Here is a 26219-nt window from a genome sequence, read left to right as displayed (position 1 = left end):
TTCCAACTTGTGAGTGATAAGCCTGCAACTCTCTTCCTCTTTCAGACTTGGAAAAAACAGTTAATCTCTGCAACTTGAGAAGGGGTATGGAGCTGTAGAATGAAAATTTCTTTGTACTTTATTTAAGAATGGAGATAATCAAAGATACCAGCTTGGCTTTTACATCTGCTGCAATATATTTTGGATTTGAGATGAATGAAGAATAATTTGTGATAAGATTTGTTGTGATACACAAAGGAAAGCATGATTTGTTCTGACTTCCTTTAGGATAAAAGTATCCATATCCAGCTGAACAGCCCGTTTTCTTTGGTAGTAAAGAAAGTCAATTGCCCAAAATATATATGTGATTTATGTAAAGAGTTCATATTTAAGAAAAGTGTAGTGTAATGAGAATTGCCCATATATAGAGATCAAAGTTAATATACTGGACAAAAGATTAAAGGAAATTATCCCTATCTTCTGTTCAGTCAAGTCACTAAATTCAAGTGTGTCATTGTGTTAGTAGTGTTTGATTTGAAGACTTCATTATTAAGAAGTGATTGCTCAACATCAGTAGATATTAGTATAATGAATCTTGCTGCTTTCTGAAGTCTACATCCTACAATCTTCTGTATATTACTTGTTTTCCCAAATTACTTGTTTTCCCAAGTTATCCTTTAGGGATAAAGCAACAACCAGAGCAAAACCAAGTTCCATCTTCCAGCAAGAAGAAAATATTTCTAGTTAAAAATAAGCACCTTTCTGTACAGTAGTGCTGTGCAATGTCTATGCATCCATGTGCACGCTCAAGAATTGTGCCAAGGAAGGTATATACTAAAACGTCACAAAGAACTGACCTATTGCATACCCCCAAACTGATAATATGGCTGTATTTTCTTTGTGGAAAGGCCCCTAGACTTAGAAATGTGAATATGTTTTCACTGTTTAAAAGGCACAAACTAGCATCCTGAGGAATTGATACATGCCTTGTGTTGATTACTGAGCAGAAGAACTAATTGCTCTATATGGCCTATAAAAAGCTACATAGTCAAGAAATTTTCTACTTATGGAAGCCCAGTTACCGTGTTTATATATACAAATAAGCACGTTTTTCCCCAAACATTTGCATGACTCAAAAATTTAATTAACAAATCTTCACTCAAAATTATAACCCATTCATGTCAGGAGTTCATTTACCATATCCTTCATGAGTCTCTACCTTTCATGTTGAAAATGTAGTTAATAATGTCCTTAAAATATAATGCCTAAACTCTGCATAAGGAAGCACAATTGGGCCCTTGGCATTATTTAGAGCATAAGAGGGGTTCAATGCTGGGAGAAATCTTTATAATATTTTACTGCATATGGAAAATACTTGTAGCACAGTGAGGGCTGTGTGTGACATGCTTCCCAGAAATTAAATACCCCAGAGAGAAAGTTATACAATTAATCATTAACTTTTGTGTTACCACTCAGCAAGATTTTTATTTTTTCATGCTGAGAGATGGAAGGGAGAGAAAACAGATCTTGAAGAGACTATATCCAGCAACATTTGCTTTATTTGGCTTTGAATTTGCCTGCACTTCAATAATTATAGAACATCTGGTTTCTTTGTTAATCAGAGAAAGCATGTTTTATTCCCTTGACTTTTTAGTAAGAAAAATTAATTTACTGCAGTCTGCCATATGAGAATCCACTGCAACAGTAACAGTTTGCAGGAACTGAACATGACATCATGCTGTTTGTGATACGCCTGTGTATGTGTGTGTGTGGGGTACTCACAATAGTTATTATTTTCCCATAGGATTGAAACTCATGCAGGAACTCCACTGCCAGGGACAGCCAGGCCTGCATCATCTGCTTATCACTGTGATGGCCAAATCAGCACAGCCAGGAACTTACAGGTAGGGAGAGGGATTCACCCAGGTGATAAATAGTTCATCTTTTAGTGATGTTCAAAAGAACTTAAAGAACAGAGATGATCAAGCCTTTCCTGCCTGAGATGTCAACTCCTGATTCTCCATTCCTATCCAAACATCCAACCTTAGGTTTGATTTCCACCGCAAGGTGGAAATAGCCATTTGTTACAGCAGAGGGACAAGTTTCAAGTCCCATAGAGACTCTAAGCCTATTAAAGTGGCCAGCAGCTGTTCACCTCCTGTTATGCAGAGAGGCTGGAAGCTTGCCTGTGCTCCCTTTGTCCTCCTCAGAGATGTCTTCGTCACCATGACTTTGGTTATGACCACATTTAGGAAGAAGGAGAAGAAAATATAGCTGCTTCCTGTGACTTCCACCTGGAGCAATGTCAAGTGATGGCAGACAGCAAGGAATAGAGCAAAGTCAGGACCTTTTACTTCATATTAGCAGCTCCAGTGTCAGATTGGGAGCCTGCCACTTCACCAGACCACAGACCATCACTGCAGTGAGGAAAGAAAACTGTGATGCAAGAGCTCTTTGTGCATTGGGCAATCAATCAGCAGATAAGGATTTGGCACTTGGTTTTTATAGAGTTTTATTAAATACATATGAAAGTGCAGTAGCAAAGGACATTAAACATTTGCCATTTAATCAAAAAGGTGGAAACTGATTTGCATCAAAAAACCTTCTCATTTGTTGCTTTCTCAGAGAATCTGAGAAAAATGTAATAGCAGGTAAGGTAGCCAGTTTAAAAAAGAGCCTAAAGTGGTTTGTGGAACAACATTTCCAAAATGTCTGTATTTTATTATCAGTAAAACCTATAGGAAAATACTTCAAAGTGGTCTGTTTTGATATTATGCCACAAATATAAAAGCAGTACTCAGATTCTCCGAATATCATGAATTATGAATGCATTAAGGATGCATTAAGAGATCTTTAATGATTACCCTCATTGCACAAGGTCCTTCACTGCAGACGAGAACAAAAATACCATGCTCCTGTCAGAGTAGTGCTGATTACTGCTGACTTCCACCATGAAGGAGATTGCCTCTCTGACAGGTTGCAGGTGTCCCAGTCCTCCCAGGCTCCCTCAGCCAGTGCATTCCTCACCCTCTGGCAGGACCCACTGCACACCATGCTGCCATGGGGACTGGGAGGTCGTCTTCAGAACCAGTGCACCAAGGGCATTCTGGCAGCAGGCCCCAAGGCTGTGCTTACCCACTGTCCTGTGGGCTAAAGGAGCTGGATGCCTAGGATGGACAATGGACAAGTGGAATCATCAGAGCCATGCTGGCATAGCCTGCAAAAGGCTCTGAGATACGACAGGCTTCTTCCTGGCTCTCATTGCAATGGCGATCATTGCAATGGTCTTGGCTCTTCCCCACTCTTCATGTTCAATTTCAACTTTTTGGATTGTTATGTCTTAAATCCATGATTTCACACACTTCATGGCCTTTTCCAAGCAATTTAGCTTTCATGTACATGCATGGACACACATGTGCGGTTCCTGTCTTGCTTCTGCCTGTGCCCACATGAGGACAGCTCAGGTGTTCTAAGGTGATCTAAGGCATTGCCAACTCAGCGCCTGGACCACGATGCGTGCAAATGACTGTGGGGATGAGGGAATTTTCTTTACAGGACACCCGAGTTCCCCCAGCTGAAGTGATTCTCTCTGAAGCACACTGGCTTTCCAAATGCACACTGGCTGAAAGAGCCACTGACACAAACAGAGGCTACACTGTCACCGTGTGCCAAGTCTGCTGGCAAGGCTGGGGCCAAGCTGGGATGTGTGAATGGTAGTGCTTCCTCTCAAATCCTGGCAGTCGGGAGGGTTCCCTTCACCCCCGCCCACGGCCACCCCATGGCCCAGCCATCTGGGAGGAGCTGGTGCTGCTACAGCAGCTGCTGGAGACCACGCATGGCACAGGGAGCACTCTCTGCCAGCCACCAGCTGCTCCGCCGGCCAGCAGCTGCGCTGGGCTCAGGATGCCCTCAGAGCAGCCCTGCACGATTGATCCTCCCCCGCTGAAAGCTCAGGCTGCTGGGCAGTCTGCAGCTGACTGGGTGGAGGATCTCAGTGGACCTGAGCAACTTCCTCCAGCAATCAGTGCTAACAAAAGGCCTCTGTCAAGCCATGCAGAGCAGAGAACTGCTGTTGAGCGTGCAATGCTACTATTAAGGAATTAGCATGGGAAATTATTTTGGCACCAAGCTTCAGCAATGTCTGGAACAGCAAGATAGACATTCACATCTACACCTTCTTCTGATGTTCATAAGCAATCTCTGCCACTACCTATTTTTCTGTTCAAGAACTGGTCAGGGGAGGCAGGGAGTCAATGCAGATAATATTGGCAAAATTAAGTATATTTGCTAATGTTCTTTAAACTGCAGCACTTAAAATAATCCTGAAGGTAAAAACTTAACTTTACTAGATTTAGGATGCAGTAAAATTTTAAATGGGCATGTGCTCTTGAGTGAATTGTTATAAAACAGGTTACATGGGCTTATATCAGTAAAGATTAATTCTTAATTTTACTATTCTGTGTTTTTCCAAATGATAAAATCAGATGAAATCTTGAATGCTATTAACAATGACTGTGACACCAGACATGAAAGGACACTGTTGATCTTGCAATCTTTTCAAAACTCTGGCCAAGTTGTCAGATTTTAGTCAAAAAATTAGTTGTGAGTTATTCACAATAGCAAATCAGAGGCTGAATCTATTTTTAAATAGTCTTATTAAAAATTTCACTCTGTTTCTAAATCAAAGAGAAGACAATCTATTTCTAGACATTTCTCTGATTAGTTTCTCAGAAACATCATCTAACTGTATCAACACAGCTGTCAGAAGGCGCTTCTTTAATAAAATGCAGCCTTTATCAAAGGGGAAGAAAAGAAAATTTTATTAGTTTGTTGACCAGGGCATTTCTACAGATGGCATCTGGTTTACTGGTTTATGTCCTTGCTCAGATCTGACTTTTGTCATTGTACCATTTATATAGTTTAATTTTGCTAATATGAGCATCTGAACTGATTATGGAGAGATACTAAATAGGAAGCATATATGAAAGATCTTATTAAATAGCATTCCTGCATTATCTAAAACAGATGTAGTATTGTAAAACAAAAGAGCCTTTATTAAGCCTCCAAAGCTGTCTTTGTCCATCTGCATAAATTGGCAGGTTGCATGAAGAACTTTTTGTTATTTATAAATAGAATCATGCCTGAACTACAGCCACACATCCAACTGATCTCTAATTTAGGAAGGGTTAAAGTCCTTGGTCTTGATATTAATCTTGCAGTGAAAGCCTGTCATTATTATCTGAGGCTTTACTGCTTGTTTCCTCTGTTTCTTCTTTTTATTTGTTTTTTACAAGTCTACCTCCAGTTAACCCTCACTCTTTTATTCATGTCATTGACATCTTGTTTGTGTTACACCAGATAAATGCAGACATCCTCATCAGACTATGAAATGCGCATGCTCAAAAGCCCCCAAGGCAATTCTATTAGCCTTTATCTCCTCAGCGTAAGATTTGCCTGCATTGTCTTTCTCTTATAAATACAATATAATCTTATCTCTTATAAATACTGCTCATTGTGCAATGTTGTCTTCAGCAATTACCTTGTAAATCCAGAGCAGGAAGTCAAATGACCCTATCCTGTCTCCTGCTTGGGTGTACAATACCTCCAGAATACCACAAGCTTCTCCCTGAAACTACCATTTGCAAGACAAAGCCCCTCTGGGTGAATTCTGAACCTGAATACTTTTGGATTGTGTGGATTCTCTAGTTGCAGAGGTCTGTTACCTCCACCAAGTCCAAAAGCAGCAATCCTACACAGAAGCCTGCACAGAAGCATACAAAACCCACATCCAAAGCTCACAGGGCGCAGCAGGTCTGCAGTCATTTATCCATTTGTACTGTGCAGTGTGGAGCTAAATGGCTGCCTTTGGGTACCCACATCAACCAGTTTCAGCCTTCACCCCCTGCACCAGCTCTGCTCATTTTTTACCTTTCTCCTATAGGGAAAAAACTGCAATGAGGTTTCCTCAAAAAATAGCATTTAACAGCTGGCAATGGGCAGGCAGCATTACTTACTGTGCTGGCCAGAGATGCTGGCCTCTGCTTAACATAAAACAGCACCAGCAATCCTTACCCTGAGGAATCACTGCTTTTAATCACAAAATTTATTAAACTGTAAAAGCTGCTGATACACATCAACTGTTCCTGCTGGTGGGAAAGGGATTGGCTCTGGCACTTCTTCTCAAGATGGATATAATTCACAAGCTTCTTCCAGTATCTGGTGCAACTGCACAGAAGATTTATGCAGTGTCAGTTAAAAATGAGGTTGTTATCACTGCCATGTTTATGAAATATTCTTGGTTTTACAGTGAATGTATTCTCTTAAGCAATGTGAGGAAATGTCTGAGAAGCTCACATTTGGGTGTTACCCCTCCTTCCAAAAACCATGTCCAAATCAATCCATACAGACTTTTTAACAGTATATTTCTCTGATGGAGCAAAGTTCTTTAGTTCCACAAATACAGATTGATTATGTTTTCTGGAGAGTTTTTTTTCTAATTATTGTCTGGTTTACATGATTTTCTTGTGATGTATACATGCATGAAGAAAAATTTGGGACAGATGTGCTCTTTAAAAAAACCCGTAGAAATAAATTATTTAAATCTAATTTTAATGCTGTGTAGTTACCAAAAATACTTTCTTATAGCTCAAAATACAGTATCTTAGTTCTTTCATGACTGAGGCTTTCAACGACAGCTCCATGGACAGGTCTCCAGGTCTCTGTTCATCCTGTTTGTCCTCAGATCATACTCTCTTGAACAAAAAGTGATTAGTCCCCATTACTGTTCTCTCCATCTTTTAATTTCTGCTCTCTGTCTATCATTACAACAGCCTTTTTTGGGGTGTCTGTACTGCTTTTTCAAGACATTGGACTTTTTGTCAGGCCACTCTGAACATTTCCTTGCATAAACTGATCTACTCATGTTGCCAAACCTCCTTTTAATGTCAGTTTCCAACATTGTCTTGTGTATATATTTTCCCTCCCCGCTGTTCCACCCTTACGTTCCTCTTTTCCCTGATCTTTCTAGAAGATGCTTTGCTAGCCTGAATATGGTTAAAGCATAATCCCCTACACAGTCACCAGTGGATAGAGCTGTAAGACGTGGCAAGATATCTTCCTCCTATAATGCAAATAAATATTTACCTATCATCATCTTTCCAGTATTTCTACATGCCCTCAGAAAGCCTCCTCTAATATCTTTATGTCTCCTCTAATATCTACCATATAAAAACTTAAAAGTTTTCTCATTCCACCATACTCTTTCCTGCCTACAATGACAGGTAATCTCTTCCTGTCTCTGACTTGGTTGCCACGTGATTTGGTGAATATTAGACTTCCACTTACCCTATTGGAAGGGTGTCCTGTGAGGATCATCTCCTCCTCCACAGTCTTATCTTGGTTTTGAAGCAAGAAAATCCTATTCTGGTCCTAGCAAGTGTGTGTTCCAGAGACACTGTTCTTTTGTTCTCTTTTCTCTGGTCTCCTGCAAATGTATTTCTATCTAAAAATATGAGGCACAAAATCAAACATCCTAAGAGGCTTCTCTGTAATGACCAGAGTCCAGTTTTCTAGCCTTACATATGGATCTCCTGAGTTTGTTTCTTTTAGCTTCCATTTCTTCCCATGCTGTGCTACTAGCCATGCTACTACTATAACTTACCACCCTGGTATGTAGCATGTACTGACAAATCCAAAACTACAAGAATACACAAGATGGTTCCGCATACCTTTGTTGGGAGGATGAGAAAATAAATACTAGTCTTCTTGTTCTGCAGACCATCCCTGTAAAGAGTGAAGTTTTCCAAGGTTACCCCAAGGCTACAGTTAAGCTTGCAGCCTGTAAATCTGATTTATAAACTTACTGACTATCTCAATTCTCATTATTTTTGGTGCAAAACAAAATAAAACCTCACTGAACACAATTTTCTCCTCCCCTCAGCATTATTCATAAATGAGGTTGCCTGAAGGGAAGTGTTAAATCACAGCCTGTTATGGATTCCCTCCTAGATTTTTAGTACTTCCAATCTCCAACCTCCAGTTCTTCTCCTTGAATCTTGCCTTTCTTCTATCATCATTTAAACAACTGACAGTTCTAATTATTGTACTCATAGACAAGGACTTAATTAACCTAATCAGCCTGCCATGGAGCTGGCAGGTACACTTTTCTGTCAGAGTTAGGTCAAAACATGTAATCTGCAATGAATAGGAGCTCTTTTTCAGCTTCTCTGGCAGTGGTTCAGTGCATCCATGTCTCTCCTCAGGCCACAAAATTGTGTGACCTTGCAGCTCACAAAGAAGAGTGATGACTATAAAGTGTATGTCAAAAAGCTAGTCTTCTCTGACCCAGTTTCCAGACACAACATGATGGATAAATGCCAGGGAGGCAGCAGCCTGTGTTATCAGACAGAAACACAGCCAAAGCAGACGGGAGCCTTGCTTCAGTACTGCCCAGAAACAACCACTGTCAGCATGGAGCAGTGCAGAGAGCTGTGTTTTTCAGAGCAGGATTAGGACACACAAGCTATGATGACATAGAGACACCATTCTAAGACTCTTGAGTATCTCTGCCTCTACTGATTCATCACCCTGATCATTTTCAGGCCATCACTAAGGGAAGCAAAGATGGGAGTCCTTCTGCTGGCTATGGCTGCTGTTTATCATCAGGAATAGACCACTGCCACATACCTTGATGCTGTACTAGCAAAGGCCAGAGAGGGAGATAATGGCTGGAGAAAGTTTTGACAGTTTGCATCTGTTTCCCTCCCTGGCCCTCTATGAAGCTGGAGTTGCTGCATGCCAGAGTGGGAAGCCCAGATTCTTATTAATTTGCTGGTTTACTCTGGGCTAAAAATAATACAATGTACTTCACATCCTGACAAATGATCTAAAATAAACTCAGCTAGGCAGTTACCTAGAAATCAAAATATACTGAAAAAACACACTTATTTATTTAAGTCCTTTAATGCTTGGCTATCTTTTGTGCAAGGGCTGGAGCAGCTGCAGTGCTGTTTATCAGACCATTTAGGACTCCCTCTTTCTCCATTTCCTCCCATCCTCCTAACATATTCGCTTCCTTTGAGAGTTTCCTATCCTAGGAAATATTCTCTTGATGAAAAATGAACCAACAGAGAAAAAGGTGTTTCTCCATTAGCAGCTTCCTGTCTCCCATCAGGGAAGTCAGCTGCTAGCAGCAGTGACAAATCTGTAACAGAAAAGAATCAAAGAGGAATTGGAAACTAAGCTTCCAATTAAGCCAGAGACTGAAAGAACTTTATAAAGAGCTGGTGTTTGTCACTGTATTTATGTGATATCTATCTGTCCTTGGACCCTTGTAAGGAGGAAAGAACTTAAATTTGTATAGACATTACTCATTATTGTGATTGTATCCTTAACCATCATGTCTCAGATAACCTACTGCAAGAACCAGCCACACAGTTCTTAGCCCTGGACTTCAGTCTGTGCAGTCAAATAACAAGTAGTGTTTCCAGCCACTGGGCTTCCCTTTTGCAGTGTTGAACAACCAGGAGTGAAGGCAGACTGACACACCAGCCCTGCTCAGATGCTAATGTTTATTTCACTCAGTCATTGAGTTTATTCAAACCTAGACTTACTTCCCTTAGTCCTGTTCCTATTAAAATATTAAGGGAAACCTAGAATTTATAATTGCCTAGACAACATCAGAGTGTGTCACGTTGTAAACTAAAAGTTTTTGCCAAGGGAGAAGATATCCATCCTTAAAAGGCAAGTCAGATTAGGTATGATTAGGTGCTTGGGATTAAGTGCATGGGACTGGAGGAGCCCTCATGGTTGAAGCCTCTAATGTGCAGAAAAGCAAAGAGCTAGAAACAAAAGTCCAAGTTCAAATCGTTCCCTTAGAAAAATGAACAAAGGCAAAAAAGAATATGAAATATTATGAAATCTTAATCTAGTCCTCAGAAATGGCAAATGCACCTTGAACAAAGAAAAATTATGTTGAATGCCAAAATTCTGAGAAGGGTTTGAAAACATTCACATGGAACCCCAAAAGTATAGTCATGATGTGCAGGACATCAACGTGTCAGGTCCCTATGACTCATCAGAGCATTGACCTGTTATGCAACTCAAAACACAGCAAGTAAGAAATTTGTGATTATGTGTTTTAGGATATCAAAAAACAGACACTTCATAACTATGCTGCTGAAGACAGTTGATTTATGTAAACTTTCATATTTTCAAGTGACACTGTAGTGCTGGCCAAAAGGAAATCAAGAGTCTAAAATAATTAGAGATTAGAAGACGTTTAGCATTACATTCAACCCAAATGTGGGACCACTGGAGCCTCAGCAAGCAGAGCTGAGACAAGAACCCGAAATCACAAACTGGACTGTGTTGCCCAGAGAATTTTATAAAATCACATTGAAGGGCAGCTACCTCAAAAGAGACAGCAAAGTCCAAGGAACCATGGCAACCCCCAAAGATATTAGATCTTCATTAATTTTAACACATAGGAACATATGGATTAAAATCAGAAGATGGGCCTCTTGAAGCAGTATGGAATCCTATTAATTTATTCTGAATTTATTTAGGAACAGCAGGATTTAAAGTTTAAAGTTAGAATTTAAACACACATCCTCACACACTGGGGTTATTAAATACTTCAGAGTTTTTAATGTGAAGTCTTTGCTTGTGTTTGTAGCCTCAATAACATATTGGCTGCAGTGTAGTTACACAGATTCAAGCATTTGAGGAGAACTGAATCTTACTTGTCTTAACCCTTAAAATCTTCTTGAAACATTGTGTATAAGACATAATAAACTAACATTATTACCTAACGCCTAAGGTGGTAGAGTAGGTAAGGTTTCTGCAGTAGAGACTCTTCCCATGTGCCTGTTTGCACTGCAGGCACCAGGGGGAAGAAAACAACATCCTGATGGGTTCGACGGTGTGAATCCCAGAACTGATTCTCACTCAACAATAGCCTTCCATTAGCCTGGTGAAAGGATGCCTCTGACCACAAATATTGCAGAGACAGTCCTTTCAGGGCTATTTCTACTCAGACTTTCTCACGCAGGGTAAGTAGAGCAGGGAAACAGCTTTCAGTAGAAAAGCAAGCAAACAACAAAACAAAACAAACCCCTCTAAGTAAGAGTAGATTAAGAGTCTGGGAATCTTTTGATCTTTTGGACTCAGCTGCCCTCCAGCAGAACAGAGAACAGCTGACTGAGGAAAAAATAATGCCAAATAACTAGATTTCTGGAGAAGAAAAACTAAAAGGAGACTAGGAGTGAATGAAGAAATGTGCTTGACAGTGAAACTGGCTGGGTGAAATCCTAGTATTTCCACAGTCGATCAGAACTTGGCTTTTGGCTGCATGAGAACCAGGCTTTAACCACTGAATTCAGTGAGGACACACACTTTATAAACAGCATTCACTCTGGGAGTTTAAAAACTTATTATGAAAACATTTTGAAAATTCAATATTTTAATGAATTTTCAAAATGTATAAAGAAAGTATTACCAAAAAAAGAAACTTTATTTCTATTTCAAGTGAACAACTATAATGGGCACTTCTAAGAGATACATTTAGATTGTTCCTGCTAAAATCAGATACAGTTGCCAAGTTGTTCATAAGGTACCTTTCTCCTTTCAAAACAAAAACAGAACCAAAAAACACCTGTCCAAGTGGGCTTCAAAAATAATGAAGTCTTGTATTTATCAACAGCATAGCAAGTCATGGAGTGTGTACATATGTTATATATCTATGGGCATATATATAAACAGAGAAAAACACATTGAGTGAGATTATTTTTGTCTAGGGATCAGAATATGAAACATTCATATTCCTGGGTATATGAAACATTATATTGGTTTACAACCCTTAATAATGAGCATTGTATTGCTAGGCTACACCTAACTCAGCTCCGCTCAAATCAAGACTGCTGGAAAACTTGACAAGATTTTTTTTTTCATTTGAAATTGCCAACTTGTATAAAAATGTAAAAGTTCTAGCTACATGGTGGGTTTTCTGTAGAATTTTTTCTGTGGTTTTTTCCTCGCCTGTCTCCTTAGACCAAAGGGTGACCAAGGACCCAGGCCTTCTGTCTTCCCAGAAAATGAGCCCTTGGCACTTCTCAGGATTTTTTTAAGCCCTCAGGTCTCAGATCAGATATCTTCAAGTTAAGACTGTGGAGTCCTATGTCTACAGCTTAGAAACTATATGCACTGTAAACCAGCATCTTCCCTTTTTTCAGGGGCTACATTTAAACTCTTAACTAGATATAGATATAGAACAAGATTTTATTTTTTGTTTTGGTATCTTCCATGAATTGGAAGCAATTTTTCCCACCCAGTTTTGATTCCATTTAAAAGCATGAAATGTCTATTTTTATTTCAGCAGGAAACTGAAAGTTTTTATTATCTCAACTTTCACTACTCCACAATACTAACCACAGGTCAGTCTATGCATTATAACCTGGAACTGGCAATTGGGTTACTACATACTTTAGAGATACTTCTCAGTGATGGATATGAACATTTGTTTCTTGGGAAGAACCTTTGAAGAAGCATCTTCTTAAGTGTCTTGAGTTACCTGGGAATCAGCTAATACAAGAACAGAAACATCAAAGATGCACAAGCACATAGAAATGGAAGCACATAGAAAATCCCATTCCACTCTGGGATTCATGATTGCCAAAAGGTCAAATCTTCACTATGAAAGAGGCATTTGGGCATGGGCAGAAACTCCCCTTACAGCAAGTTGAACTAAATTTCAGTGTTGTCATAGAAGAAAGAGATTGTCTTCCAAGGACAGTAGCTGTACTTTGAAACATACAAACTTGTCAAGCTCATTGCAATTACTACAATTCATTTAAATACAAATATCTATATATGTATGTATATATATGTATTTAAATGACTTGCAATATATATATGTAGTTCCATGGCAAATAATAGCAGTGAAGAAATATGAAGTTTATGCAAATAATTACATTACATTAAAAGGAAAAAAAAAAAAAGATAGGGAGAAAAAAGAAAACAGATTTTTTTTCAGATCTATTTTTACACTGACTTCAGGTCTTCATTTACTAACAAGTTTTTTCCATAAGCAAGGCAATATTGATGCACAGGGCAAGGGAGAAAACATAAAATATTTACTCACTCATAGAATAACAGTAAGCAAAAATTTTGCTAGATAGCCAGACATCTGTGCAGGATGCTGGGAATGCATGGGGAGTAGTTTATTAACAGAGCTGTTCTGCATATTTTGTGTAGGTTACTCCTCTTGTTTTGAGCTTCTTCTGAAAGATCAAGATTTACCGCCTGGAACAGAGGCGGTTGTTCATTCATCCAAAATAAATTAGTCTCCGGTGCAGGTTTAAGGCAACTGGCAGTGCAGGCCTTAACTCGATGAACCTGGAAAGGCCCACACCTCCCACACCACTGCTTTTCAAATGAGAAATTCCTCGGCACAAAAGACTCAGCCCACGGGACTTCTCCAGACAAACAATCAGCCTGCAGTGCTTCACTGGGCATGAGGGTCTTGGCAAGGTGCCATTCACTATCATTAAAAGTGTTTATAAAAAAATTGTTCATTTTTGGCCAGCTTTTTTTTCAAGGCCAGGCTTCCACTCCCACATCTTCAGTGGAATGTGTTAATAATTTGCTTTGTGGAGATGAAAGGCTCTTTGATAGGAGCAGCATAAACACATCTCACTGTGCTCAAAGGTCTTTGTCCCACAATAGAAGCATAGTTTCTGTACAGTGACTTGAACGGAAAGAACAGACACATTTCTGAATCATTTTTCACTCTTTTTTTCTGCCTTTCCTCTTCACACACACACACACACACACACACACACATTTTTTTCTCTTCCTTTATTTCTTACAGTCTGTTGTAGATTTTTCTGTGAAATACAAACAAGGAAGTGATTCCAAAGAAGAATTCCTCACCAGCAGCAGATGGATTAAAAATACCAGCCAGTCCCTACAGTCTGTGGTGTCAAAAACCAAAAAACCACAGCAAAACTAGGTCTGTCCCAGAGTATATGACAGAGCATGTCTTGGAGCAGTGTGCAGCACAGGAGTGGGGAAGAGTCCAGCTGCTATTATCTTCTGATCCTCTCTTCAACAGCAGGTTGCAGAGCCTACTGAATGAATACAAATGACAGTTTGTAATTCATTTGGAGGAAAAAAATAATGTTTTACAATTACAGTTACAATTACCTGAAAATGCAGTGTATACTAGCAATACTGCCTAACTGTTGTCTCCTGGCCATAGTGCCTCCTCTTCCCTGCCCAGTTTGAGCCATTGTGTGCATCTCCTCTAAACCAGCACTGTCCCTTTGAAAACACAACCTGTTGATGCTGAACCATAGCATCAGCCTTCAATGATCCTGAATGGATAAAGACGTAATTGAGATGTGGCCTGGTTGACATGTCAACACAAGCCTTAATCACCAATATTGTCTTAAGGTATTAGCACTTCACAACATCTTTCAAGATGAAATTTTTGTAGGCTTGCTTTCTCTCATTTTTGTCTGTTCTTTTGATAAAAATATGGTATACTGTCCTGGATTTACCTGTGGTTTTTGTTCCAAAAGTGTTCACTGCCTTCATGCTATGTCTCTATTTATTCAAGAGACTGTTTTTCTATTTGTGACAGCCATCTCTTAAGAAAAAATTATTTTACAGATGTGTCATGTTACACTTCAGAAGCACTACCACTCAGAAACTAGAATAATGTGGTCAGACAGGCTGAAGTGACTTGAGTGCTTATGCTACTTTTTTAAAGATAATTTACACATTAAAGGCATTTAGCCACTGCTCCTTGCAGTGTTAAGTTTTATATGTTGTAGTCTACATGAAGACATATTTGGGAATGGACATCTGCCCAATAGCTCAGATTGCACTCTGCAGCAAAGCAGCTTCAGTCTAGACATACACAGTCACCTATTGCCTTCTGGGAGAGACAGTACTCTTGCTAGCCAGTGCTCTACCAGTGCTTTTCACATATATTATGTGTTTTCAAAAGGATTTTAATTTCTTAATGAACTCTGCTCAGAAGGTCACTGCTGAAAAGAGGTATTGAAGTTAGCAAAAATGTAACGGTTTAGGAAAAATATAAGCATTGTAATTTAAATGTAGGTTTGCCCCAGCACAAGAAAAGCACACAGTCTCTAGCTCACCTGAGGTGACAGGAGTGGATAGCTTTAATTCAAGCCACCAGCCATTAAGTTTGTATTGTGGGTAGAGGGGAGGTTTAGCATCCTTAACCTACAGTAGCCCAGCAGGTGCTAATCTGGTCACTTGTGCTGCTAATCTTATTCTTTACTGTAATTAATCTTTCCAGATATTCTTTAGCTAACATAATTGTGGCTTGCTATCTGAAACACTTCTTCCCATGAAATAGTCTCCAATAATAGTAATGTCAAGCCTGAGTTTCAGCTATGGCCCTAGTCCTCCCCTAGGAAGAGAGGATGGCTGACACCACAGTCAGGTGTTTGGACTGACAAGGAATGAAGACGAGTCAGGGCCTCATCTGATGCTTTCACATCTTAAATGGTGTGGGATGAAAGATCATGTATTGAAAACACTGCTGAATTAATATGGACAGCATGAAGTTTAGCTCAACATGTGAGAGCTCTGGATGTACCACTCAGTGTTATTAACTCTTAATACCACAGCTTGCTGAAGTGTCACTGCCCATTTTATCTTTTATAGATATACCTTTCCACAACACTCAATGAAATAGTAATCCTGTATCTTGATGTGGTTTCAGTGCAAAACCACCTGAAGAATATTTTGGCCCCATTCAGAGCAGAAACTTAGGGAGTGCCATGATACTGTGGAGCAAAGCAAATATTTGCACAACCCATGGAGACCAAGCAGCATGCACTTTAAAGCAGACCTATTGTTTGCTGCCCCCAGCCTGCATCTTTGTGTTTGTGGTGGGAGTAAGCAGGTTGGACCTGCTATGATCCTCTCCCGTGCTAGTGGCAACTTCTGTCAGATAAGTGGAACAGAAAGCTTTGGGGGGCCAAGGGAAAGGATGGAATCTTAAAATGTAGTTGAAAATTCATAAGAGCTTCTTTGCATGCACTGTGATTCAAAATACCTCTGATTCAGAGTGGTTTTTAAGTGACAGCTGTTTTCCTGCAGGGATATAGTGCTAATAGGAGGTTCCTGAAAGAAAGGATCTTCTGCTTGGCTGCTTGACTTCTGCTGCATTTTTGGAGATAGTTATATATTTAATCTATACTGAAAAAACACCCAGATTTTTATCAGCTAATTTTTCATTCACTTGCAGGCTAATTTACAAGCCCAGCTACATCTGTAGCTACCTACAAGTTTAGGACAAGCTATTGGTAAAAGAGGCTAATGTCCTGAACAAGATTTGCTTTACCCTACATGTGATGTCTTGAACTGGTTTACAAACATTCTGTTAGCAAACACTTTGGTTTCCCCAGCATGCTGTGAGTTAATGTGGCTCACTGATGGCTGGCTGCTGACTAGGAGGAGTCTGCCCTGCTCTGACCAGCCTCTTTACCCCAGAAAGAACCCAAGACCCAAGAGCAGAGATGACCTGAAGGGGGCTTTGTAGCATGACCAGTCCTGACAAGTAACAGTGAAAATTTGTCTGCTCACACAGAAGAGGTTACAGAACTGAACAGGAGGACCTGGCTAAAGAGCTGGTACAGAGAGTGTCCAAGCAGGTAGATAGGTATGATAGGTAGTGAGCCCAACCCTGTTCCCATCTGAGTCTGTGAGTAAAATTGCATAAAGAAGGAACTTGAAATATGAGTAGGATGCCTGCAATATAAAGCTAGGCATTTTTTATTTGTTTCCAGACAACGGGCAAAACTGTGGTTGCAATTTTTGTTCTTTCTTTTTCTTGTATAAAAACATAGGGAGTATGGCCAAGCTTCTGATCATTTTCCTGTTTCCTTAAAGAAAAAAAAAAATCTTTCCACATTCACAAGGAGTCTGAGGACGTATAAGCACAGAAAAGCTGGATCACAACTAGAAGTAGGAACACGCCTTTGAGCCGAAAGTTCTAGTCAGTTTTCTGTATTTTAGAAAGTAAAAACAAATACACAGCCATGACAAACTTGGAGAAAACTCTCCGTTTTTGTCTCTATTTTACTTAGACAATATTATGGATGACTAATAAAAAGCCATAGCTAGAATGTAAAAATAAAATTCCAAGCCTCTTTTCATCAATATGAAACATCCCTGCTCATGAAAAGACCAGTCCCTTCAGCCTCTGCTCATGATGTGTTTACTCACAACTGGGTTTGTAAGGACTAAAGCATTAAGTGCACAAAAATAATGGTGATTTTCTGTGTGCTCAGAGAAAGACAGCTGACATACTGTGTATTTTCAGCAAAGGGTGAAAGTAGTACTTTTTCAGAATTGAGAAATGTAAGAGAAACATGGCACTTGCAAGCAGGAGAACAGTGGGAGCCCTCATCCTGTCCAGACCTGGGTGCTGCCATTGGAGCTCTGCTTGTGCTGCAGCACACTCCCTCTTCTTCTGCAAAAATAACACTCCAATGCTAATTTTGGCAGCAGTTAAACACAAAGAAATTCAAGGCATCCACAGCGTATTTCATGAGGACAGTATTTCTCTTTTGCTTGTGTAGTTCCCAGGCTGCAGTGCCATTCTGTTCACCAATCTTAAACAAACACCGCCCTTGAGATTTCCTAAATAGTTCAAAGTGGTGTCTAGGGAAACATTAGAAACATAGATATTGAAAGCCTGAATATGTTTCAGATGAAACCACTTTGAATGTCCATTTTTGTGCAAGTTCTGGGCTGGAAGATAATATAAGACAAGAGTTTTTTAAGATAAACTTGTCAGAAATGATGCTATGATAGCAAAGTTTTCTAAATATTTATTACTGATAAGCTTTTCACAAGCCCTTTGTTCATAATTTCATTCAATTTTTAGTACAAGAAATGTTTGATGAGGAAGAATTAAGGGTTGTGAATTTTCAGTGCCCTTGAAGTTCAAACTGGAATGTTTTTTATGTTGTTTCCCTTCTTATTTGTTATAGGGAGCACTTACAAATACATTGACTGCAGAAGTCAATGTACAAGAGCTCCAAAAATTAGTGTTCAACGACAGAGGCCACAGTCACCATAGTTATTTTGGATTCCCATCTCATCAATGGATAATTACTGTTTACATGCACTGGATATCAGCACCTATAAACTCCTATAACACCTGAACCTTAACTCAGAGGAAATTTAAGAGGGTATCTCATCTGTCAAAAGCACCAGCAGAAGTGACTAACATGAAAAAAAGATTGTCCCACCAAACATGGAACAATACCTCCTGATTTCCATTCCTCATTTTTCTCATTAAAAAGTCTTGGAATATTCTCTTGACCTTTATTCTTCACTGTCACCATCCATCCCCAGTTTCAGGAATGTCACAGGTTCTGGTTAAAATAGCTGCCACTTTCCCATCCTTTTTGTGATATTTTTGCAATGTGGGATAAAACTATGTCTCATGTATCCACATGAGGGAAATCCAAACTTTTCCCTCTGCTTTAATGCACTCCCACATCTGCCACACACATTCTGGAAGCTGGAGGAATATTCTGAGGAATTATTGCCACAAGTCTGGTTTTATTCTTGTTCTCTTTATGAATGTGGCCCACTTTTGGAGACAGGGCACTTGGCTAGAAGGAGTTCTGGACTGACCTGGTTTGGTTAGTCTTGCTTTTTTATGACAATGTCATTAAATAGCACCATGACAGTCAGTCCTGTGCTCAGGACCCTGAAGGTCTGGGCAATCCTTCTGTGGCCTTTTCTGTGATTCGTACAGCTAGATCCAGAGAAAGAGATCAACCTTGCTTCTCTACAATGTGCTCAGAGCTACAAAATCTTCTCCAGTCCTTAATCAACAAAAGCCTGCTGGTACTCATTGGGCCATCCACCAATCCCAGTAAAGTTCAATCCAGCAACTGAACCATGGACCACATCTGGCTAGTACAACCCTTTTGCATGCACCAGCAGGATATTAAGCTCACAAAAGGTCACACACATGACATATGTCACAAGCGTAGCCCACTAGTTGCTTCAGGACACTTGGCTTACCAGGAAATCTTGTCCAGAATATGTCTGTTTTGGCAGGATGGTCAGGATGCCGGGGAGCGGGACGGTCTGAGGAAGCTGCTGGTCAGCCTCAGGAACACAGTCAGCACATGGACAAGATGAAAATGTGGCTACAAAAAATCAAGAAAGCAAAAAGTCTGCTGATGGAGGTTAGGACAAGAAGCAGGTGGCCCCTCTGTCCTACCACTGTCTCCCAAGACTATTCCTCATCTTCTGTTCTCTCTCATTCCCGGTCCCAGCTGACTTTTGGTCACATTCCAGTCCTGCCTGCTTGCTTAACTATCCCCAGTCTACTATTACTAATGTTTTTATTGGCCAAAGACCTAAAGACTGACTCCCCAACACCCTGCTGTTGCCTTGTCTTGTGGTTTGCCCTTTCCTTCCTGGTTTCATTTGTTAGGATCCTTTGCTGGAGCAGCAGCAAAGGTGGAGGGCTGCCTGCTCTGCCTGCAGCATCAGGGAGCTGTGCTGGGTAGGAGACAGGGGACGGCTCCCAGCCAGCATCCCCAGGCCAGGGCAGGCAGCCTGGCAGACAGGATGTGATGGGAGAGCTCAGCAGGAGCAACAGGACACAGGCTGCAGCCAAGAGGAATAATGCCAAATTTCAGTGCTGGTAGGAGGAAAGTACTTCCTCAGCAGCCATGCGAGAACTGCTGCCATCCAGAAAAACACCAAAACTAGTCCTGGGGCAGATGTTTCAGCCCATTATCCCCTATTTTGTTTCTGAGTCATTCAGTCTTCTCCAGTTAAAGCAGCTAGTTATCCTAGCAAGCTGCCCCTGTTATAGGGGGTTTAACAAGAGCTATAGATGCAATGGCACAAGAAGAAATCATACTAGCATTTTGAAATAACTCCAGCAGCTGAGGCAATCTGCTAAACAAAAAGCATAAGGGGTCCACCCATTCAGTTTAGTGGGTTTTGTGTGTTTTGTACAGGTTAAAACTTATTTGAACACATCTTTCAGAGAAAGAGCCATCCCTCTGCCTTGATAGGTAACCATAACCATCAAGTATTTACTGGCATTTAGAATGAATTTCTAGTTACTTTGACCCTAAAACCTTCTGGATTTAAGTGAGAAAACTAACAGGTTTTCGGCTTCATTAAAGTGTACTGCTTGTCCCTCCAATGAGTGTGTATGTTTCGGAAGACAACATAAACAGAAAACTGTCCCAGTATAAATGGTCTTATTTAGCAGTAGAAGAAAAATTTACAAAGAAGCTAACTATCTTACACAAGTAAGTGCTCTGGACTCTTCCAGTATTATTAACATTGAATTATAATGTTTATAAAGGCATATAAATCTAAATTTTATACACTAAACATTTGCATTACACAAATCAGTCTCTAGTGCATCTGACTCCATTTCAAAAGTGTAACTGCTAGACTGGTGACATACCATAGTTTCTCCTCTGTTTTTATTTTAAATAAAAGCACTTTTTGCCACTATGTTTTATGTAGAGCCTAATCTTGTGGACATGCATCATGTGTGCTCTAATACTTCTTTCCAGTAACAGCAGATGAACTCATGTTTGTATGACCCAGTAGCAAATTAGTGGGATATTGGGATTAAGCTGTTTAGACTTCCCAAGGTTGAAATATTTGGACACTGATGTAAAATGGGAATTTGAGGAGCATGATTTTTCATCTTGAATGTATGGCCTCCATAAATATACTCAGGTACTGAGGCAAGGCTTCTGAAGCTAGCACATCTCAGATGCATGATGTCCAGTGGTAGATACAGTTTTGTGCCTATGGCCTTGCCAGCTGCCTGCCTCACACCCCTGCATCTTATAAAGCCTGTAACATATATGTGCAAATGGTTGGATTTGGCAAAAAAGTCAGCATAAAAAAGAAGGTGAAAAATCTTCATGTGAAAATATGTTAAAAGAGAAAGCAGAACTTTTGAAATCAAAGCAAATCCACTTTTTTTCTTGTTTCTGTTTTCTAAAAAGAAGTGAAAAGGTTACAACATAAAAAAGGCTGCTGCCACTGGCGTATCAGAAAATTATTAAACCCTTGTAAAAGCCTGCCATGAAGCACCTGAAGCTAGGGGCTGCAGAAAGCAATGAGAAGGACCTGTGCTCTTAGAAGTGAACCTGCTGTTATGCAGTACTCAGAAATGGAACAAAAATAGAACACACAGCATGCTTATGTATAAATTGCATGTGAAAGGTTGCTTTTGAACAGGAAACTTCCCCACTACAGGAAGCATCTGGAACTGAGTCTGTTGCAGTCTAAAAGATTATTACATAAAACATTACACAGAAGAATGAATGCAAAGGCCTTTGCAAGTGGACTGGGAGAAAACCAAGTGGGAATGTATGTAGATCTGAAACCTATCTGAAGATCTCGGTGATTTGGCGGGTATGTCGATTGAGCAAATGGAAGTGGATCTACAGTATATAGCAGACTGATTTCTGCCCCACTTCCCCACAAAAGCATACAAGAAATATAGTGGGTAGGACCAGAAGTTCAGATCAGCCAGCAGGATCTCTGTGCTGATTTGTGCACTCATGGACACAGGCCAGAGGCACAGAGCTGCCCCATTGCTCCTTCATGAACAGGAGAACTGACTTGTGTGACGTTGTGCGTAATGCTGATGTACTCGTAATTTGCCTACCCTTCTCATTCCCAGCTGAGTCAAAGGAATGTTCTTTAACTAACATTTTTTCAGATGTTGAAAAAGGAAGTTAAAGTATCCAGAAATTTAGTTTATAGCACATTACTGAATGCATGACTAAGAATGTAATACAGCTAACAATACCAAGACCTTAAATATGTCATATACAGAAGAACTACATAACAAGAAGGATTTTTTCCAGTGCAACTGTTTACTTCCCACATTACAAAAATGAAAAATAGGAGACTTGCAACAGAACATTTACAATCTGTGATGCTGCTGTGGGATGTGTTATCTAAAATATTCCTACAGAGAAGGGTAGCCAAGGGATGTGAGTATCTCTCACCACATTGTGAAGGCTCTGAGTAATCACTTGTCAAATGTTTACATTACATAGAATACTTCAAAAATCAATGAAGAAGCCAAAACATGTTAGACCCATTTACCACAGCCTAATCAACCAAGCTCAAATTGTTAAACTAATTATGAGTTGCTGAAATAATTAAGGATTCCCTTCTCATGTGATAGTGTCAGAACTCTCTGTTACAGAACAATTGCATAGTAAAAACTATGCATGTGTTCAGACAATTGCTGGATTTGATAAACAGCCCTTGTTTCTGAGAAACTTTGGTAGCCTTTGTGAGCAACAGTCAACGACAAATAACATGAACAAACAACATATGTTCAGAGAGGTTTTCATGGAAAGATCACTTGAGTGGGGAGGGGGAGATAAAAGAGAACCTGATAACTGGCACTTGAGAGTGGCTCTATAAACAGTGGGATTCATTTCCAGACAAATGTTCTCTCTATCCTGTTTGCACAGAGCAAAAGTAACCCCTGATGACTGATTACATTAACTGGATGTTATATTAACTGGATGTCTGCATTCCACAGATCTTTCCTGAGGATTTATACCATACCAGGTCATTTCTCATATTCATGGTTAATCTAGGATAAAGTCAGAAAACAACTTGACTCTTTCTGACAAACATCCAACAAATGTTATAGTCGTTCGTACCAGTTGCAGCTTTCTGGGTAAGTTGATCCTCATTCATCATAGCTCTGTACACAGATACAGATACACATATTTTTGTGTTCACAATCAACTTAAACATTAATACACAAACTTAGCCCAGACTGAAATTAGACATTTTAAATTCTTCATTGTAAACACTGGATTTGCTTCTTGCATTTAAAATACAGTTCTGATTTCATCTTCATTCTTTTCTGATGCTAATTTTTACCCATTATTTATTATACATTCCATTTTTTTTTCTTAGAGCATCAAACTTCAGAATTAAAAGCAGGTGCAGGTGCAAGACTGGACAGGGCCTAGTCTCAAACCATTAAGTGCCTGTTAACATTCTTTATACATTAATTGAGGTCAAATTTCTGGGAAAGTCACAGGAGTCTCTGACCTGAACTAAAATGCTTTCCAAAACAATCCATTCTATTATCTATGCAAATCTGACCTCGTCTATGGACAGTGTAAACTACCAGTTCAAATATCAGAGTCACTGTATGGTGCTTCAACCACAGACAACATGTTTTTGCTGAGGAAAATACTATAATCTTAACATGACTGAGAAGAGAGTGCCTCAGCTGCAGGCAAAGCCTTCTCCTATTCTCTCCTAGCCCCCTCTCCCTATACTTCTCCTTAGTGCAGGGCCACCCAGACAGAAAATGGGGCTACATCCCAGATCCCAGAGCATGCTCTATGCCAAGTAGGGCTAGTAAAGGAGCCAAACAACATTATATCATCAAAGCCTGAGTCTTCTGTGAAAATGATGCCTGACCATCACTTTCACAAGGGTCAGTAACCTTTGTGGGAATTATGGAAGTTAATATTTTCCCTTCCTTTCCCCAATTACTGTCCTGCTAATCATTAAAGCAATTACTGGGAAAGAGAAAATCCAGAAAGTACTCAGATAACTATGTTTTTCAGCCTCTTTTCTCTAGGGTTCACAATTTTTGATATAGCACAGCGCAGTTCAGTGTTTATCAAGCATCCCAGGTATCATGAGTAAAAAACTCTGAATTCAGGAATTAAGATATTAAAAAGCACACAGTGTTCATACATCAGTGAAAGGGCCACATTTTGATTGCAAGGTGGAGATTTAGTTTTGTTTTCTTTTGAAAAATAACCTGACAGGAAATATAAACAGGCATTTGCAGAACTGCATTAAAATTACTCTTTATCTTTCATCACATTTGCTTGCAGCTATGTTTCATTATAAACAGTATAAGTGAAGGTGGAGAAACAATACAGATGAGCATGAACCCATGAAAGAATGATGCAAATTATTATAAGGAGATCTTACTGGAGACTTTTTTTTCCTTTTGCCTTCTTTTGCACATTTGTGCACTTTCCCCAAGAAAAAGGGCATTCCATTCCAATTTTGCTATGACAAGTAAACCTTAGTTCATTTTCAAGACCATCAGTGTCTTTTTTTTTCAATGTTTATATTTTGCATATTTGTTTATAATGGAATTCTTGCCACTTTAGGCCTACATCCTTCATACATCTTTAACAATTTTCCACATTCACACAAATCCTAGAGAGAAATTAGAGATCAATTTTAGGACTGTGTGGGAAGTGGGAAAAAATGAGAAAAACTGGAATAAGAGAACAAGTGTATTGCCATTGAGTTTCTTGTAATTCCTGGCTTTCCAGTGTAAAATGGCTTTTAATCCCATATATGATTGTGCACATGTACATAAATGTAGGTTGTATGAAGAGAGAGAGAGATGCATTTATTTCTTGTGCACTTCCTCCAAGCAGGCCTATTTCTACAGAATAAGCAGATGTGTGTGGGGGGCTTTATCTCTTGATCATGACAAACCTTGGCTGAAGGGTATTTGACAGAGATGTCATGGACACTTGTCAGTTACATTTCACTTAAAACAAATAAATTCCTTTTCCCTTGGTCTCTCTTCACCTGTCATCTTTAATCATCTGCCAAATCTCTTTCATTAACATCACTGCAGCTTGGATGATTATCTATTTCAGACAGTATTTTTAAATTTCTCATATATATAGCTTTTATATATTTTCTTCTTGCATGGCAAATTTAGAGATACTTTATATTGTTGATATCTTACAAATTAGTTTGATTATTTTTATATTACTTGACCCTATGAACAATTCAAACAAAATACCTGTGCAGCCCCCTTAGTACAGTGAAACATTTTGAATGCAAAGTTCATACGTGTGATATCAGGATATATTTCTTGACCTATATAGATTTAGCCCAGAACTGACAGTAAAATAATTAAAAGTAATTCAAAACTAAAGTTTTAGATTATAATCTATTATTTTTGTTTCAGTCAGGAAAAAAGGTTTTCCTCTGATTATAAATGCCATATGATAGAAATGATACCCTGTCTCATATGCACAAATACTTCAGTGTGTAAGAAGGCAAAGATACAAGTACTGGCACTAAATACTTCAGCATTTTTCATTTAGAGGTCAGTTGAAATAACCTTGAAGATCCTTAAATTCTGACTGTCTTCACTTTTCATGCAGATAATTTACTGGCACTGATGCTAGGTGTATAATTGAGGAATGGAGGAATAACTGATTGAGGAATGTGTTACGCATAATTTTCTTAACCATTTATTTGTTGATATGTGCTACTAGGTCAGAGAGGCAGCTGTGGGGTGATCTGTTGCAGATCTCACTGAAGTTCAATAGACCTGGAGCAGAGATGCTCTCAAGCATCAACTGGAACTAGCTCATGGCAGTCAGAATTTATGTCTATCCAGCATTGAGGAGACTCACTGCAGTTACAATTTCCTTGGGAGGGGAAGAGGAGGAGAAGCACTGATCTCTTCTCTGAGCGCCAGTGACAGGATCTGAAGGAATGCCCTCAAGTTGTCAGAGGAGATTAAGGTTGGATATTTCAAAAATGTTCTCCACCCAAAGGGTTCCAGCTGGGCACTGGAAGAGGCTCCCGAAGGCAATGGTCACAGTACCAAGCCTTACAGAGTTCAAGAAGTGTTTAGACAGTGCTCTCAGGCACAGGGTATAACACTTGGAGTTGGTGCTGTGCAGCGCCAGGGGCTGGACTCAGTGATTGTTGTAGGTCCTTTCCAACTCAGCTTATTCTGTAATTCTATGAAAAAGAACCAACTAATAATAGTGCATTCCTTACACCTTAAAGCTCTATTCTGGGGCTAAACCTATCCAGACAGAAGGAAAAGTAATACATAGAGGTTCTTTTCCTGAATCAAATCAATATTTATTGAGGCAATAAGGACCTAAAGTATTATTATTGTTGTTGTTATTATTATTATTGCTATTATTACTATTACTGTTATTTAAGGCCTAGCACAATGCCTGTAATCACAAAGCCTCCAGAAGAAAAAGAGCTCAGAATAAGCCAACCTCCTCAGCACTGTACAGTACCATTAGGCAGCATGATCAGCACTGCATAAGTCTGGCTTTCTCTACCCTGCATCCCCCAGTCCTATATCCCACTTACCTTCATAGCTGCACCTCTGTTTCATACCAGTGATG

At 39.6% G+C, this 26219-nt stretch overlaps 2 long non-coding RNA genes across 6 annotated transcripts in view; one reads left to right on the top strand and one right to left on the bottom strand.

Moving 5' to 3' along the window:
* The window catches only part of LOC146763845 (uncharacterized), a 155241-nt gene extending 136037 nt beyond the window's left edge, over nucleotides 1-19204 (bottom strand). For all 5 annotated transcript variants that reach the window (XR_014951187.1, XR_014951186.1, XR_014951184.1 and 2 more), the window contains exons 1-2: nucleotides 19063-19204; nucleotides 7324-14105 (exon numbers count right to left, since the gene is read on the bottom strand). This is a non-coding gene — a long non-coding RNA (uncharacterized LOC146763845). The remainder of the gene's footprint in view (nucleotides 1-7323; nucleotides 14106-19062) is intronic.
* The window catches only part of LOC146763844 (uncharacterized), a 47995-nt gene that overhangs the window by 2857 nt on the left and 18919 nt on the right, over nucleotides 1-26219 (top strand). Inside the window, exon 2 of the long non-coding RNA XR_014951188.1 lies at nucleotides 1784-26219. This exon is cut by the window's right edge and continues 14737 nt beyond it. This is a non-coding gene — a long non-coding RNA (uncharacterized LOC146763844). The remainder of the gene's footprint in view (nucleotides 1-1783) is intronic.

Source organism: Lonchura striata, chromosome Z, assembly GCF_050655825.1.
Source record: "Lonchura striata isolate lonStrDom1 chromosome Z, ASM5065582v1, whole genome shotgun sequence".
Lineage (NCBI taxonomy): Eukaryota > Metazoa > Chordata > Aves > Passeriformes > Estrildidae > Lonchura > Lonchura striata.
The sequence above is the reverse complement of the archived record's forward strand: the minus strand, read 5'-3'. Positions and strand labels throughout refer to the sequence as shown.